The sequence below is a fragment of the Ochlerotatus camptorhynchus genome, unplaced genomic scaffold, assembly GCF_037179485.1.
Source record: "Ochlerotatus camptorhynchus isolate MF236.1 unplaced genomic scaffold, CSIRO-AGI_Acam_v1.1 ptg000077l, whole genome shotgun sequence".
Taxonomy (NCBI): Eukaryota; Metazoa; Arthropoda; class Insecta; order Diptera; family Culicidae; genus Ochlerotatus; species Ochlerotatus camptorhynchus.
In genome coordinates, this window is record NW_027040567.1 from 5,519,007 (window position 1) to 5,539,037 (window position 20,031).

Consider the following 20,031-nt stretch of genomic DNA (forward strand, 5'->3'; position numbering starts at 1 on the left):
ATTATCGCTTGCAGTGTATTAGAAAATTATACCCCAGCGACAGCTGGAGTCCATTTCTCCTAATGGCCTGCTCCTATCCGCCCCGCTCGTCAGAGTGCCTAGCTATTTAGTAAATATCCTCAAATGCACCACAAAAGCTTCAAACCCATAGAATGACTTTTGCAGCGAATGAATGGTGGGAACGAGTCTTTGGGTAATTTATTGAATTCAATCAGAGCCCACCGCATCCCCACTTCTTGTTGTGATGCTAGGACTTTTATCTACCCATAGCAACGCTCGAACATGGGCTATAGTTCACCAAGGGAAACCAAAAGAGGCAACCAGTAAAACGAATTCCGGAGGACCGGATCAGGAATTCTATTGTCTGCGGTTGTATGAAGAATAGCTTCTGCTACTGCTGCTGCATTGCATCCTTTGGTTTCGGGCGGTGAATCTCAGCGGGATCGAGTAGCAAAAATTCCTCCATCGATTAAACGGAATTCCTTCCTTTTGCAGAAAATGGGAAACAGTTTTGGGATGCCTGCGTTCTTCTGGGAACATACGCCACCGGAAAATGTGAGATATTTCTCCGACATTGTTTGTCGGTTGAGGATTTATTGGGCTTCACATCCCAAGGCAAGTGACTTAATCTTTGCGAGTAGAAAAGCGGACTCACTTCGGAAGCCAAATCCACATTAGCATTTATGTGGAAGTAATTTGCATTCAAATCCGCTCTATCCGTCAAATTCACACTAATCACAACTCCCAATAATGATTACCCACATGGACCAAAGTGTGAACAGCAATTTGCATAGCATTTCCAATCAACTGTTTCGGGATTACCCTGCCATGGTCGGACATTGATTGAAATTTCACTCCTATATAGGACCCATTTTGTGAGCCATATAATGTGCCCATCCGCCATAGGGAAGTACCAGCCTGTCTCGGCATTTGGAGTGTCGAGTTGTGAAATGATGTAAATTGGTACCGGAGAATCGAATCCAATTATACGGAGCCATTTCGTACCTACGGTGGATGCATACATTTGCCAGCCAGGAGGAAGCCTATTGCACAGTTCAAAGGGTACCCATATATATATTGGAAATTTGCATTTCTCGTTCGACTGCATGGAGAAATGGCTGTTGGCCTTGATTATTAGGATGATGCTTTATCCCAGAGCTGACTAATCCAGAGCAGAACATACGAATCCGTTTTGGATTAGAAACTGACAGGAAAGCAGAGCCACCCACCTAAAGTGAGCAGCTTGTGCAAACCACCATTTGTATTTGATCCTGTGGTAATCACATCAGAGACAGGAGCAGAGATTGCCAATTCCAATGGAACTGTTAATTTGAGAAATTTCGGTTCCTGGTCCGACCAAACCGGAATCGAATTCAAAAACGCAAAAATGTGGCTTTCAGATTAAGAGTAGGCAATAAATAAAGTGCTATCGTCGTGTCCAGGGGGAAGGATAAGTCAAGGATTGTTGCACGTTCTTGATACCGATTGCCAGAAGACCAATCGATGCATTTGTTTTTTTTTTTTCTTTTTCTTGGGAGGATGGTAGCGTGAATGGGAGCAGGTTTTCTGAGTCGAGTATTTTGATTTATGCTGCAAGGTGTGTCTGATGCTGGTTTTGGATGCAAAACTGGTTAGTTTGTAAGCTGAAATGATGCTACATGTAGTTTTTTGGAACGATCTCTTATCATTTGCACTTTAATTACCGAGAACAAATACGATGATCTCAGGGAAGTGAGAGTAGATGACTGATCGTATGCAATTAAATGGCTCATCTTGCGACAGTAATCGTTGCTTGGAATTCATTTTTGACGTTGGACTACGTCTGTGATTTCTATATGGGGGTACACTTTGAGAAAATTGAAAATGGAACATATAACAAAATTATGAAAGATTTCGAACGTTAATACCTCAGCTGCCCCTGGACCAATTTCAATAATTTATCACCAATCGATCAGAAATATTTCTACACATCTGTTAAATTTAAGACTTTATCATTTTTTCAAAATGCCACTTTTGAAAATTGCACGAATGTGCAACTGTTGCTTTGTTTAACAAAGATTTCAAAGATGAATTCCATCCGGTTTCACCAAACGGTGTTTATTAAATCACCGCGTGGTGAGTGGTGGTGTTCTCCAGTACACAACGAAAGGCTCCCCGCAAGCAGCTAGCTACCAAGACTGCCCTCAACTGCTGATCGGATTCAGTTCCAATCACCGTGTGTGGTGGTATCCGATCGTCGGAATCGGCTGTTGAACATTGTTCTCCAGTACACAACGAAAGGCTTCCTGCAAGCAGTGAGCAGTGTATCCCACATGAGCATTTATAGAAGGAAGAAGAAGCCGCACCGCTATTGATGGGAATCAGTAGCTCTACGTGAGTCGCTATGGGCCATTTATGCAAAGAAAATCGCCCTCATTCCAAACAACATACAGCTAACCAGCCTCATCTGTGTTTAAAACTCTAATAGCTCAGCATTACTCAACCATCACGACAAAACGGTCCTTTTCAGGACCACCATAAATTTGTGAAAGAGTATTTTTTTGGACATTTGTCTAGGTCATCAATCGGTTGTTAGTTCCCATATCAAGATACAGCTGGAATTAAGGCGTAACAGCTTTTGTAAACAATGACTTCTTTCGATGATGTCTTGAAAGTCAAGGCTCGCCCACGCAAATCAACATCACCATAAGGTAGGGTGAGACTTTTCCTACCTGACGCTAGTGTTGGTTTGCGTAGGCGTGCCTTGAATTCCTAAAAATCATCGCGATACGTCATTGTTTACAAAAGCTGATAAGCCTAATATCAGTTTTATCTAGATATGTTTAAATTTAACATACCATGTTCTTTAAGGCAACATTAAGGGTGGGATTTCAAAAACCAAAGTCAGTCGTGGCATGAAGGTGGTCTGATTTTGATCCAGAGATGATGGATTTTAATTCTTAATACGCCAACCGATAGGATTTTTTCTACAAATCTGTTAAAATTAAGACTTTATCATTTTTCAAAATGTCACTATTTAACGGATGTGCAACTGTTGCTATGATAATTAAAATTATCACCGATTGCCTGTGAAAAGCGATTTTCACAGAGTTCAAATTTGAATTCCAACCGGTCTCACCAAACTGTGTATTCAATCACCGCGATGTGAGTGGTGGTGTTCTCCACACAGCAAAAAAATAATTTTGATATCACATCAAAGTGGATGCACTACAATCATGTCGAAAATTTCATGTAATTTTTATGACCACATAAATAAACAAATGCAGTAAAAGCAGCGTAATGTCAGTTCATGCATTGTATTAATGATAATTCTGTCCTTTTAAGCAAGTAATATTACACCATATTTTCGACATGATTGTAGTGCATCCACTTTGACGTGATATCAAAACTATTTTTTTGCTGTGCACCACACAACGGAAGGCTGCCTGCAAGGAGCGAGTTGCAGCCCACATGAGCATCCATAGAAAAAGGAAGAAGCTGCACCGCTATTGATCGGAATCAGTAGCTCTTCGTAAGTCGCTGTGGGCCATTTACGCCTTTTGCGCCGCGCTCAAATTCCTATTTCTACTAAAAACACAAGCTCCTGCTGCAGTTAATAAATAAGATTTATTATATAAGACGTCATCATTGCGTACAACCCCATAAGGCTGTACCTTGTAGTTTTTTTTATATTTCAGCAAATCTCTCCAAACAAATACGAATCAGTTAGGATGTGTCAGATGTCAGGGAAGATTATTTAGAGAGTATTGAACATGTACAAAATATGTCATGATTCAAGTACGAGCTATGACTTGGGTTTTAATTCAGGGCTGAGGAGTCGGATGAAAATCGTTAGAAAATCGTCAGACTCTGACTCTGAATCTTCGACTCGTGGTATACCAATCAGGGCTCTACATTTTCGAAGCTCTAAAATGAACTCGAGTTTTGTTTCTCTCATACAAACGTGTTCAACGCTTCATTTCTATAACGCCTAGCTAGACTATCAGTAAGAAATGATAATGAAAAAGAAGCACGCTTAGAAGGAAACGCTGGCTGTGGATCTTCTCGTCGTTGCTATGCTCATCGCTTTCAATGTAAGTAACGTCGATTTTCTAGTTAAACGAAACCTCATTATGGCTTTCAATCCCCTTTCACGAACACTCCATCACCGCTCTTTCAATTGGTTTAAAATGCGTTATGTCCCGTTTTCGTTAATTCTTTTTAGATAAATATGTGGATGGAAGATAAATTCATCATTTTACGTGTAATCTTCAAGTGTTTTCACGTGAGAAATGCTTTAAATATGTAATTTCATTTTCCGTCATATACGTCATGAAACCTCTGTTGATGTGTTTCATGAAAGAGAAAACTATCAAAGTCGAGCGCTCTTTCGCTCATCCGTTTCACCGAAGCTTGAAAGGAAGACCAATGGAGCGACTGGAGAAAGAGAGACAAGCGATTGAACATTTGTTTGAGCAAACCGACTGAGGTTCTAGAATGCTGCGAAGCTGTTCGATTTTAACAGAAAAAGAAAGCCAGCAGTCTCTTCGTCGCATTGATTTGGTCAATTGAAGCTGATATTGTGACGCCCTGATACCAATTCAACAAAATACAATTACTTAACTAAATCTGTCCAGTTGTCCCTCAGCAGTACACAGTAGCAGTTGATTATTTTATCGGTGTGAACTTCCCGATAGACGGCGCCGGTGGTGTAGTGGTAAGCGTGATTACCTCTCACCCCAGCAGGCCTGGGTTCAATCCCAGTTGGCGCCGCTGGGATGTTCTGAGGCATAACATCTCTGATCACGCCTTCCTTCGGATGGGAAGTAAAGCCGTTGGTCCCCGGTTCATGAGTTGATGGGTCGATAGGTAGGGTCCAGGTGTGGGAGCTGCCTTCCTGGCACGTCGGTAGCATTGGTGCTCAGCACGGAAAACAAGATCGACGGCAAAAACAAACCAAAGGAAAAAAAAAAAAACTTCCTGATAGCCTGTTATTCGATAGCCGCTTTTGAAAGACAGCAGAGGTACTCATGTCGCATGCTGAGGAATACATTCAATATGTGCGTGTGTATGACTTTCTACCAGAGGTTCCTAATCATGAGCTAGAGCAAAGAAAGGAATAGCAACTTCATGCAAACGTTGAACCAGAAAGTGTTTACTGTGACGATTGAAAAATTAACATCGAATTTTTCTTCCTCTAATCATTTTATACCTAGCAAGTCCAATTTGGTTTAAAATGGAATAATTTCTGACTACGTTTTGAAATAACCGTTAGCTTAACAGTTCAGTCTGCTTAATACGAACTGTTGTTTTAAAGCGCACAAATATTTGTACCAACAAGTTTTTGTGTGTTTATGAATATACTGGACATATCTAGGTTAACAATTCAAGAGGTCCTGTCTGCATTTATCCATTAATTTTAGGATTCATTCGATATTCTGATTGAGTGATGGTTTAAAGAAAAAATGTTATCTTCTTTGGCTATTATGCCCAACTAGAACTTTACGCGTGCTCTCAACAGAGGGGATTAGAGGCAAAGGGGTATAAGTGATTTTGATTGATTCTCTTCGTCGACTTTGTCTTTCGTTAATAACTCAGCGGCTTAGTCCCGCTAGATTACATTAAAAAAAAGTTACCACGTTGTACTGATCACTTACCCACTAACTGCATCAATAGAAGACTATCGTCCTGTTGTTCCTCTTTAGGTGATAATTCCAGTTATATGCTTCTTATTGGTTTTATTTCCCTGTAGGATAATGCTGGAAAGCGACGCGTTCGTAGGAGACACAGGAAGAAGAAGAGTGATGGAAATACGAAGCTTTTCAGTGAAACTAATACCAACGTATCTTTCGACGATAAACCGCAGAAGCCGACCATCGTGCAAGGAAGGAACCCGAAAAAACAGACCACTATGCCGTTAGAAACGAGCATCGAAAGCATGGTAAGCCAAGGAATTCAAGATCATGTTTTTATTTTACGTACCTTTGCTGTAGGATAGGTGTACCAGTTTTTAACCTTAGTGGTCCTCTGATTAGTCCTGTCTTGAAAATCTACACTTTTTTTTTAATATTTGAGTTAGAAGTTTCCACCGTAACAAGTCCGTTTGTTTGTTTATTACTGCTCGTTGGTATTCTCTACCAAATCAAGAAGCTACAATGGCCGTATACAGAACAAAAACGACGTCAATGAATGCTCTTTTTTATATTTTATAATGTACTTACCTTTGCATTTCTCTCATTCCATTTAGCTACCATCAATATTGGAAGAAACCGAAACACCACCGATCGATTTGCACACAATTCTAAAAGAGGAGTTGATCGAAGCTGAAACATCCAAGCCAAAGGTATTTTTTTTTCTGGTAGGCGAAATGGTTCTAATGTTTTCCTATGGAACTAAGATTGGGCCCATCGCTAAAAATCTGCTATTTATCAATTTTATCTAGATGAACGCGTGACATTGGGACGGTACTAATGGATATTTTTGGTCGCTATTGAAAATTTAGTAAATTGCTGAATTTATGTATGGGCCCAAATTAGGGGAATTTACGCCGACATTACATCCATTTCCACTATGTGGTAAATTGTTTATCTGAAATGAAATTCATTTGATTCAAGATTTATATCCCATTTTATGTGAGCTACCAACTTTTTACTCGATAATAATTACAGTGATAAGATGTTGCTATGTACAGTACCAGTCACAAGTATGCAATTGTTTAGAAAAGTATTGAAACACATGAATCACCACAAAAGTTTACCATCTCCTTGACCTGCACCTATCTAAAAAAATCTGATTATCTGTGAACCTTCTGAACAACTTTGCACAAGACATCACCTTATGTGCAGAGGTCTGAGAGATAGGTGAAGGTCAAGGTGATGCTAAAATTTTAGGTTGATTCAAGTGTTGCAGTACTTTTCTAAGCGATTTCATACTTATCGCTGGTAGTGTATTGGTTGCTTTTTATCTCAATGGTTAGAGCTAGAGCTAGATCAAAATGAATCTAGTTTGCGACATCAATGAATGCTTTTGTTAGTTAGGTCATATAGAAATAACTGTTTTGCTTATCTCTCACCATGCATAATACACGACCGTTGGAACTAACTCAAAATTGGATACCATACTGATACCATATTTTGCGCCAGTTGCTAATACTTGCACACTCCGTCACCATGGGACCATGGGAAGTACTATTTGCAATAGTAACATTTAATAATATGATTTTGAAACATATTAGAATGTGACTGAGTGAACAGAGTTAGAAACATCGCAAAGAACGTCCACTAAGCACTGCACGGCGCTTTCAGCGCGCTGTATTGGTAGAGTTAGGTGGAGCAAGATGGCCCTAATAAATGGGTACCATACACTTACGATATCATAGATGGTACGACCATACCACATTAAGTTGGGATGATTTCCCAACTTGGTGGTTAGGCGCTTGTTAGAGTTATTTTTTATGCGGGACCTTAAACATTCACCTAGAAGATGAATAGAAATGTTTTTTTATTAAGTGGTTATTTGAAACTAATGAAAGGCAAATATCTGATGCATCACAAAAATTTTTGTCTTTTTATGGCGAGAAAGTATGTGAACTGACTATATCTACAAACATATCATACCTTATGATCCATTAAAGACTGGCATTTCTATTCACAGATTAGCGCATTTGTCGGTTATGTTCCAATGAAAACATGTTCATTTGAAGATGCGAAATCATTCGTCAAAAACTTCGAGTTCGGTTTCGCTTATCGTGCAGAAAATAATCCCGAAAAGGGCGGTATGCGGTACTATCGTTGCTCACGCATTAAATACAGATCACGGCCGCAGTGCGAGAGGAAACTGTTGATATTCACTCCATACAGAGATGCGGAATCTACGGTTTGTGCCAAAGGGGAACATAGCTGCATAAACGCTCCACCGGAAAACTTCGCACGCCCGCAGCTTTCGGTAGAGCAAGTAGATATCATTCAAAAGCTACTCAAGTCTGGCGTACCGAAAAAGGATGTAAAAAATCACGCCAAGATGCTGGGAGCAAATGTTTCTAAACACCAGTTGGACTACGCCGTAAGGAATGTGTCAAAGCAACTCTACGGATCTGGCAGCTTATCTCTTGGTAAGGTCATTATGTTACCGATTTTTATTATTTCAAAGCATTATAAAAGATACCAAATAAGGAAAGTATGAATGTGTTCCAGTTTTCCATCTATCTGTACTCTTTAAACCTTTAAACTCAAATCGAGTTACAAAGTAGGTAGCCTTTGAGAGCCTTACAAAGAGTTTATAAGCATTAGCTCTCAGTTTGGCCACTCTAAGAAAATCACCACAAAGTACAAAAAACACTCAAAAATTCGAGTGAGTTTCAATGAAATTTATATTTTCAAGCCTAATATACATCATGCACTTTTTGGGTTGTGTTGATGAGTTGGTATGGGATCACCATCCCCTAACACCTCATCTTCAGAAATAGTGTAATTTAGAATCTAATGGATCTATGCTGTTTCTCGATTAAATTATTCAATTGTAGGAAATGATTTTCTTTCTTCTTATGCTAACTTTTGCCACGCTACCAGTAATTATTGTTTATCTTGAGTTGAACGAGTGATTTGGTATGACTGCAATCATTCTACGCTGAGTTTTGCGTAAAACTGTTCCCCTGGGTTGGTAGCCACATGCTGGTAGAGTATCGGTGAGACAAAAGATTCAGCTTAGCGTAAGTTTACCTTTTCAAGATGATTCGTCATCCACGATTGGGCGCCAGCACCAGTGGACTAAAAATGCTTCGCTCAGATGGCATAGTTCCGTTGACGAATAGAGCATTACCACTATGGTGTTCATGGTAAGCTAAGGTCAGTTATCTGACTGGTGGAGCACGGAGCTATATGGCTGTAATCATTTTGTAGCATCATACATCTGTATCAGTGGTCTGTGGCTCCCCTGGGGTTGAGCGGTACCTTTGCTCAAAGCTAATAGTAGATTTTTGTAGCGCTTACCAAATTTCATTCCATGATTATGTATTTTTAAATAATTACCATAACTACTACGCTACTTAAATAATGAAAATTTGTTTCTATAATTTTATTTAGGCCCTTGGGCTGCAAACATTTGAAATCAGACATATAGGGGAAATGGCTCTAATGTTGGCCTATGGATCTAATATTGGGCCCATCGCTAAAAATCTGCTATTTATCAATTTTATCTAGATGAAGGCGTCATTGGGACGGTAATTAATGTATATTATTTGTCACTATTGAAAATGTAGTCGATTGCTGAATTTATGTATGGGCCCAAATAAGGTGCAATTAGGCCGACATTACATCCATTTCCCCTATGACTAATTTTGAGAATGGATGAAAATCATGCATGTTTTTGGCTCAGCTTTGGTACTATCTTCGGTCCTAAGCTAATAGATGCACCCCTCGAAACATAGGAAAATCCACCAACCCCTAATTTTATCTGTCAAACTTTCATAGCGAATCAAAACAAACATAGTGTAGTACTAGAATTTCGACTAGAATGGGGTGAGTTAATCAATTTACTTGGAAAAAATAGGCAAGTCAAGTAGTGAGCCAATTTCGAATCGTTAGTTTTCACCGGTTGATACTATTGATTGTTTTTTTTCCTACGGAAAAAATGTTTACAACCAAAAAAAAGTAGCAAATTGAACCATTTAGCATATAGTTTTATTCTCAAGCAATCATTTGGATGTCAATTCAAGTCTTTATTTTTTCAATTATGCCTTGCATTTGTTTGAGTCTTTGCAATAACATGATTTTTTAGCACATCAATAATATGGATCAGTTCGATTATTATAAATAAGAAATCCTCACATTTCCCTCCACGTTACAAATTATTCTCAAAGGTTGCAAACGATTCTGTTGGTTCATTTGCCTTTCAAGTTTTCGTCGAGAAAACCTCAGATTACCTGATTTTAAAACTATGCGTTTCTAAGTTTTCTCTAGCTACTACAGGTTTCGTTGAAAACTGTGTCTCTTCCCAGAAAACGACTTGTCGATTTATTTGTTTAATAAAAAGCGTTTGTTCTAATTCTCACATAGGCGAGTTGGAACAATGGGCCGCGAGAAAAACAGCCATTCCATACGACGAAAGAGGAGCATTTGTCCTTAATAAAGATATTGACCATGAGAACAACAAATTTCGATTTGTTGTATCTTCTAAACGGCTGCTCTCTGTGATTGGTAAGCTACGTATCTTGGCGGCGGATTGCACTTTTAAAACGACCCTAGAGGGCTACCCACTACTGGTCATCTGCATGGTGGACGAGATGCGCCACGCACACCCTGTGGCATTCGCTACTATCTCAAATCAAACACACCATGATTATGCCTTCGCTTTCCAAGCATTGAAAGACACCTGCGTACGAATGGGCGTATCCATGCATATTGAGTACTTTCTCAGTGATGGTGAGATAGCTCTAAAGTCGGCGGCAATATCGGTGTTCACAACTTGCACACCCATCAACTGTTACTTCCACTTGCGGGAAAACTTAAAAAAGAACTTAAGGAAGTCGTCGTTAGAAGAGTTTGAAAAGTCCTGCATTGAAAAGGAGATAAGCCAAATACAGGTTGCTCCTACTCAAAAGCATTATGTGAAAGCTGTCGAGCTATTTTTCGAAAAGTACAGCAACAATAAGGAATTGCTAGTGTTTTTCCGTAAGTACGTTGATAATTCTAACTTTTCCGGATGGCACGAGGCACATTCTCCAGGTGTACCGTCGACGAACAACGCTGTAGAAGCAATAAACAAGTCGATAAAACACAACTATCTTCACCGAAAGAAGGAGCCACTCGGTACCTTCAAGGAGAAGATTTGTGATATAATAGAGGCATATGGCGATCCGGCGAGACAGATAAGCGAAGCACGCATTTTCACGATTCAAGAGGAACGAAAAGCATTCCAATATATTAATAGTGGAGGAACCGTTCGAACTGTACAAGATGGATCAACGACATACGTATTTTTGCCGGGCAGAGGACGCATGGATCTGACCGCACAAGATATTGCTAGATTCTGCAATCCTAAAATCCCCGTCCATTGAGCAGTTCGCGAAAGAAATCGGAACAGCTTTCCGCGTTCAAATCACGGATGCAAGCCACCTAAAATGGAACTGCACATGCATTGAATTTTTCAAAGCAAACGTGTGCCACCATATATTGGTCGCTGCTGTGAAGCAAAGAGTCTACCAACTTCGTCCGGAGGCGAACACAACAATAGTCAGCTCTAAGAAACCAACGGGCCGCCCGAAACTCGTCTCAAAAGCACTGGTTAGAGATTGAACGAGTTCAACAGCGCAGGGTACGGTAATTTTTTAGATTTTACATGAATTAAGAGGTCTGCTCCCGGATTGTTTTTTTTTTTCACGTTTACTGTAAATTTCTGTAATAAAATCATGTACTGCAGAAAGCACGGGTGCAGACCTAATATTTAACAAGAAAATTTTAAATATTTGACATTCCTTCTTTTCTGAAAATTGTGTGACTCTTCTTCACTAAATGCGATGATAAAAGTTACGACATGTGACGTGTTTCTTTATTTTCATGAAGAAGAATGACTAGTGAAAGAGATTGACTCGACGCGCAGAAAAGAGAGGAGTATCTTGTGAGAAGAACATTTGTACTAATGACTAAATTTTTATTTCAGGTTTCCAATTTTCACTCCATCTTTTCCTTCGTTACTTAGGTATTGCAATCATACCAGTTATGGTTATACGTTCTTATTACGGTGTACTCAAGTAATGGCATGTGGAAGTTCCATAGACACACCATAACAGCACATTCATTACTGGTGCGTCTATTCCGCTCAACTTCGGCGGGCTAATAAGTTCCATCGAAATTACAATCAAGAGTTGTTACTGTTTTTTTCTTTCTTTATATTGTTAAATAAAAGCGCCAGAATTGGCACACATGTTGCTGAAACAACCAATACAACACATTTTTTGTTGGTCAGTTAAACATCATTTTTTTTATTATAAAATTACACCCTTTTTAAAAGTCAGTTGAATGAGTTAAGCAAACTAAAAACCTTCATAATAGTCTCACCGCAGATGAATGAAAGTATGTTCTCTTAGATATATCGTAAAATGCCATTTACATAATTTCAACTATATATATATATATATATATATATATATATATATATGTATTTTTTTTTAATTTTTTTTTTTGGAAACACAAATTTTATTATGTCAGTCTATTTAAACTTAACTAAAATCTGTATATTTTGAACTTATCAATCGTAAGAACCACCTTAACCACATCACTGAACCTGCTTTCCAAAGACACCATACGTTTTGAATAGAAACAATTTATTCCATTTACACTAGGCTTCTGAACTACTGTGCACGTGACTGAAATTCAATAATCTGCTACAATGTCACAATCTGTTAGACTACTTTGAAAAATGAATTTGTATCAAATCAACAGCGCAACATAGATTTAACCACATTATAAATTTTAAATTTTCAAACAGTTTAAACTTTGTCTTAATATGAACATCGAAATTTGTACAAGGGACCGTTAAATAATAACGTAGGCATATTTCTTACCCTCCCTTATAAGACAACGTAAGATGTTTGGATACAACCACCCCTACCCTGGAAGACATATTTATTTGAATAGGTACGTCCATCATAGTTTCCCTAACGTACGAAATTTATGAAGGTATAAATAAATTATGCATTTTCAAACTATACAAACTTAGTCTTATTTTGAACACCGATAGTGTATAAGCAGTTATATTGAATAGAAACACCAATCAGTTCCATGTAGATTTTTGTAGATCGATCAATTTATAACAACTTGTATTGGCTTTGTCGTTCGTGTTGGCTACAATCGTCGTTCTTAATTACAACTAAGTAATCTTGTAAGAAGCGATTGCATCAGGAAAAAATAATAGCATAATAATAGAATAATAGAAGAACAATTCAATAGCTGCTACGAAACCCATGCACTGTTTCTGTATTATTATTGCACATAAATATACCTAAAGCATCCACCTCGAAGATGAATGAGAAAGATTTTAAATTACTGTTCTGTGAAATTATTGAAAGATAAAAGTCTTATGCGCAGAGGGGCTGAGAAATCGGGTAATTACTGTATTTGAATTGATGGATTCCATTCATCGCTCTTAATTCTGAATGACCAGCCCACCGTGTTGAAAAATAGTAAAGGAGCATTTTTCTTGGATTTAAGGAGCATTTTCCGTAAAAACAGCCATATAAAAATAGTGTACTTCACTGAATTGATTGAGCCTTTCTAAGAAATATTGGAGCATTTACGCTTTTAAAATGGTAAAAAATGTGGCTGATAACTCTGAGTAATTAATGGAGCATTTGTATTTACAAGGGATAATGACTCTCTTTTTGGGTTGTATTTTTTTATTTTAAGAAGAAGCATTTGCAGCACAATAGTGTGATTATTTGTTTTTAATTGTTATAATTGATCGTGATTGAAAACTAATAGGGTTACCATTACCCAAGATTTATTATGTTACCGAGGGGTGCATTGGTGATAGCTTTTGTTTCTATCCTGCGTAGTCTTTCGAGCGATATAGTCTATTATTTCCAAAGGACAATATACAGCAAATAAGGAGCAATAACTTATCCTATATATGTTTTTTGCGGTCTTTTTAATTAGCCCGCATGTATTTTTACAGTGCACTGTCCTTGTTATATAGTGAAAATACCCACAGTTTAGGAAGCAATGTTTCTTCTTGTATGGGAATTTTACTTTAATATAGCGACTACAGCTGCATTTAAAAGGTATCATTCCTGAACAGAACATAAGGAACATTACTTTTGTAATGGAGCATTTGCATGATTTAAAGTGTGCCTTATTTCAATGTCTACGGAAATTTGTCATGCCTATATGCACATTTCTTACGCATCGTAAAGATCACGGTATCAAATTTAATGGAGCGTTTTTTTTATTTTTGGGGAACATTCAAAACATAGTATGTCGCATCTACCTTTTTGCCGTTTTGGTAGGCTAATTTTTGGAGTGACATTGCACATTCCCATACAAGTTTAGAATAACATGTTGCTGATTTCAAAGCATTTAGTGCTGCTTGGCTATCAGACATAATGCAGATATTCGAATGTCTATAATTTCTACGCAAACAAATTTTAGAACATTCAAGAATTGCTTGGACTTCTGCATGGAACACGGTAGTCCAGTAGCTCATAGATATTGAGATATTTATACCTGGAACTGTTACCCCTGCTCCTACACGATTATCCAATCTAGAGCCGTCTGTATAAAAGACAATTGATCCTGGACGAATGTTTGGTTCTCCATTGTCCCACAAATCTCGATCCGCATCTGCTACATTGTAAAGACGATCGAAGTGATATTTTTTCTTCATCCAATCCTCATTTTGTAACACAATATAATCAATATTGAACATTTTTAGGATGCTCATATGTCCTCTAAGATCACCTTCAAGGAAGTGCTGTGACCGTCGGATCCTCAATGCACTCCTTTCGGCTTCTAATTGAATAAATTGATGCAACGGAAGCAGATAAAGTGCCATACTTGTTGTGCTACTCATTGCACCAGTTATTTAGAGAGTAGCTAGTCTTTGCAGCCTCCCCGAGGGGGACGACTCTATCTACGATGCAGAAAAGATTGTGTTTTGCTGTTGCTAGCTGCGCGCACACTGAGTAGATAGAAAGAAGATTGATGACGATTCTGAAGATTTCCTGCAAAAAGATGATACGCGATGCAAGTAGATGCGACAAATGAAAGAAGATTTTTCGAAGATTGATTCGCTAGTGTGAGATTTGTTGAGCATCTAAACTTGAGATTTAGATGTGTCGCCCCCCTCGAGCCCCCCAGCTTTTTCTGAGCTGTTTTTTCATTGGTTTTAGGCCACCAAACCAATGATGCAAAGGTTATTCTACACCGTTCGAAAATTCATGTAAATTTCTGCGAGATATAGCGCACATAAAATTAACTCTAGATTTGGCCTAAATTTACACGATATTTCGTGTAAATTTAAGCGCAATATCGCATGAATTAGCAATATTGTTAGCAAGCTTTTTTTTTTCCTTTGGTTTGTTTTTTTTCCGTCGATCTTGTTTTCCGTGCTGAGCACCAATGCTACCGACGTGCCAGGAAGGCAGCTCCCACACCTGGACCCTACCTATCGACCCATCAACTCATGAACCGGGGACCAACGGCTTTACTTCCCATCCGAAGGAAGGCGTGATCCGAACATCTCGGCGGCGCCGACTGGGATTGAACCCAGGCCTGCTGGGGTGAGAGTATGCAAGCTTGTAAATGATTTTGCTGTTTATGCCAAGTATAGTTCAAAATTAAACGAAGGAAGATCGAAGTGTGCTCTGCTTCTGTACGGACGCGAAAAATTTCCGAGTGTCAAATTTACGGTTTTATTTTTTCTTGGCGTTTTCTAATTTTAGTGCAAGAAAGTGAAAGTTATCGGTTGGAAATGCATTCGAAAGTGTTTTCGTTTATCATAATCCTTTTCATCAGAAATTTTATTAGGCGATTGGCAATCTGGCCCGATGATTCTGATTGGAGGCAGGTGCAAGAGCTTCTTTGAAGATCCAACGGAATGTTGCAGGAGATGCAACAGTCTTTCAAGTATTGGCTTCACGTGCAAACCATCGTTCTAATGATCTTCTAGTAAATTTTGCATATCATTTTATTAATATTTTATTTTATTTAAGCATATTATTTTTGTTACAGTCAACTAACATTAGCATACGATACCAGAGATTTAATATTACTTGCTCGTTTTTGCGTTAAATAATCAGATAATGGAGATTTGTGTTGTTGGATGCGGGAGGAGATTGGAGGGTGGGTGTTTGGAAGGAAGGCGTGATCAGAGATGTTATGCCTCAGAACATCCCGGCGGCGCCGACTGGGATTGAACCCAGGCCTGCTGGGGTGAGAGGTAATCACGCTTACCACTACACCACCGGCGCCGTTAAGCAGCATTATTCCTGAAAGTAGTCTAACTGAGAATTTCAGAAGAGACGTGAGTGTCGCTAGTATCCAATCTACGAAGTATATCATAACAGCGCTAACGCTAACGCTAGTATAGTTCAAAATTAAACGAAGGGAGATTTTACGCAACAGTTTTTCTGTGTGGGTTTCAAAATCGTCAAATAAATCCAGCCCAAGTAACAATCTAAATGCTTGGAAGATTTATTCTTATTTTATCATTGTTTTATCATAGCATCCCTTCCAGCCTGTGGTTGTATTACGGTTTTGTGTGCTTGTCATAAAATCAGGCCGTCAAGTCGTCTATAAAACTGTTTTATGACTACTAAATTAAAACTCAGACTTCATAGTTTTAACGGTAGCTGTAAGGTGGATCTGCATCACTACTTATAACTGAAGAATAAAACCAAAACAAAACATACAATTATGTTTTATGTTGCACTTTTTATGACCGATATAAAACTTGAAGCAGTCTTAGACCTTCATTAAAGCTTCATTACAACTATCATCTTTATCAGAGGCCTAAGATTCACAGATAAGAAATATACTGCTACAACAAAAAATACTCTGAAATTTTTTGTCATTATAAAAAACAAATCTATTCAGATATATGAAATGAAAACCCCTTCAGTGCTTCTGAACACGATGAAGATGAGACGATCGACAATATGAAACTCCTGGTGGAACTACAGTTATACGATCCCTACATAAGGCACAGTGCGGTGAAGGAGCTCTTAAAAATATTGAACAAGCGGCTTTCCGATACACTTCCGAAAGATCCACGAACCCTTCTTAAAGCAACGCCGACAGTTTCACTAAATCCGTTTGGAGATGGCCAGTATTGACATCACGGCTTTAAACCTTGTATTGAAAAAGCTTTTAGTGGATCCAATAAGCATTTCTTACATCTTGATTACAAGCGAAAATAGGAGGATCGCTTGGAATGTTGACTTTTTGACAGGTGGTCATGGTTTTTGTTTTGTTTTGATTCGCTGTACCGAATAAAACCAGCAAGCTAGTTGTATAGCTTAAATATAACTTAACGCTCTCAATTTGGACTACGAAATGCTAAGATACAACCATTAGGTTTATGTTATGCTATAGAATTCCAATCTAGGAGAATATGTTTTATTGAGGTATTTTTAAGGAGTAGCAAGTTATAACGAAAAAAAATGTCGCCGTATGAACAAATTTCACACAGTATGAATAATTACACTTTAATTGATAGGCAATAAAACACTTTCATACATCTATGTATAATTAAATAATATGTGACTGGTTATTGCTCAACAGTAGTAACAGTTTTGTACTAAATAGATAATCTTTGAATGACTCTTTAATGCATGGTGCTAATGCAGACAAATTAAAAATATCCCTATATTTTAGTATTCATATGGCGCACTAAATTTATGCTCCTATTTGGTATAATAATCACCATAAATATTGCACGGCATGCTGTGAAGCATATACAGATTGGTTTAAAATTATAATAAAGTCGTCTTATTTTCAATGTACAATAATATCAGTCATTATTACCAACTGACAAGGATCATGATTTCACATCAAACATCGAAAGAATAAAACCACAATAAAATATTTCTCAATATTAACTATCACCCAAAAACCCCAACTTAAAACCTTCAAAATTGTCAAAAATTTTTGCGTATCATGTTTTATCAACTTCTTCAGGAGCGATTTATGCGGTTGTAATATAGTTTTATGGTAGTCATTAGAAGGCTATTAAAACTTTCTGACCTGGAGGAGGTTTAATGTTTTCATTTTTAACAATCACGTCTAGAGTGTGATAAAACTGACATAAATCCTATGCTCCTAAAGTAGTTCGCATATCAAGTTTTAATGACTGCATTAAAACTGGGCCAATTGGCCATGACATGGCTGTATTGCGGTTCTCAGGAGATTGTTAAAGCAATGTGGTCGTCAGTGAAGGTTTTATAATTTGGTTATATCAACTGCTATAAAACTTAAATAAAACAAAAATTGTTGCTTGGGAGTTGATCATTTTAGGTTTTAGTCCCCATTTCCTACCAAAAGTTTTTTTACTTATCCAAAGAGCTTTTGTTGCTTTACTAATGACTTGCTCTAGATGCGAATTCCAATTTAGTTTTCTGTCAAGAGTAACTCCCAGATACTTGACTGTGTTTGAAAGTTCTAAAAGTATTCCTTTCAGTTTAATACTATTTATGGACATTTTTTTTCTTCTATTGTTTAACGTCATTTTTTTTTATTTATTTCACAAGTCATATTTCCCAGCTTCCAAGTGGATCAACAATACCGGTCATGGGATACCGCCATAAACATGTTTCAATTCGATAGATCGTACAAATACAACGTTGTGCAAATGCAGCGCCTTTTCTCCGACGTTATGTTTTACATACAGATAAATCAATTAATGATGTTTTGTTGTTTTTGACATCATCCACATCCAGAGGGCCAGTCACTTTCGAATGTATGGAAATGGTAGGAAACCATTTGGAAATGCATGAAAATTTTCAGTATTATTCGTATTAATGGGCAGTTTTAGAGGCACAAAAATTGCACGAGTACATTACTATGGTGATAAGGTAAACACTCGTTTATTTGTTTCCTTCTGTGAAAGCATGTTTAGTCACAAATCATGGATTTTCTGATATTCTCCATACTGCAAAAAATATTTTACTACCACTGAAGGGGTGACATCTCTCGGATCTTCAATATAGCTACAACTCAAATCATATAATTAATTGGCCCGTGTTGGAATTTTCGCTTTTCTACTTTACCGTATACGTTACTATACGAATTAATTTTAATGGTAGAAAAATATTAATTTTTTTTTATAAAAACGCTTTAAAGCAGCCAAGCTGTACTTGTACCTGTCATCGAAGTTGGTATAATACTATCAATATTTTCCGTGTAAAAAGCGTAATTTCCACCGCTAGGTGGCACTCTAAAGAACATCGATTTTTTTTTTTCACTTTTCGAAGCAGAGGTGAGCTTCCTTTCTTTGATGTGAGGTTAACTGACGATCCCAAAATATAGCAAATGCTGTTATAACACTTGGTTATTTGATTCAAAAAATGTTCGAGCCTTGGTTTGAGCATTTATGATGCTTATTTCCGCTCAAAAGACCACTTCGTCAAGCAGTTTTAGCGTGCCTTTCTAAAAGCGATTACACGGAAAAAAAAAGTGTAGAAAATTACTCATTGTGTATTTTCTCATGAAAATTTGGTTAGAAGTAGTTTGGGGTGTATTGTAACACTGCATTTTTATCGCTGTATACTGCAAAAATGATTTTCCTACCACTGAAGGGGCGACATCTCTCGGATCTTCAGTATAGCTACTACTCAAATCATATAATTAATTGATTTTGCGCAAGCACCTGGAAAATCCTTATCTCTCTCATCGGGACATCGGAAACAACTCGGAATCGTGCAGTCAACGGAAGGATAAATGCGGTCAGAATGGATGTTCTATTAGTGAACAGGATCACAAGCGTGTCGTGAATGCGTTTAAGCGGAATCCCAATTCTTCCGTCAGAGATGTGGCCAAAAAGGTGAATCTGTCCAAGTCTTTAGTTCAGAGAGCCAAGGAGCGGGAGGGACTGCATACGTACAAAGTGCAGAAGGCTCCAAATCGCGACGAACGGCAAATACGGTGGGAGAGTTACGGGCCCGGAACTGTCTCATTGTCTCATCGTAATTCCCCTTAGCGTCAATATATTGATACGTGTGGGGTTCGGTTATCAGAAGAGATGTCGCTATCTGCGTACTTGTTATATTTTCTTCGCGTGTGCTCCCGGACCAGAAATGTGTGGCATAGTGAAGTGATCGATGCCTGCGTCGGAGGTGTTGGGTTTTCTAATCGTTCTATGATGGTGTTGATGATTAGATGTGCTCCAAGCTCTGGAGGGTCTGAACATTCTGCTGTGAATCCTGCGTATGGATTCCAATGCCGTAAGGCAGGCGAAAGAGTAATGAATGGTTTCAATGCGTCGGTGTGAAACGAAAACGCGTGCTGGAGAGTACTGGCAAGGATGATGCATGGAACAGCTTCGAAGACCTGGAAAGGCAGGCTT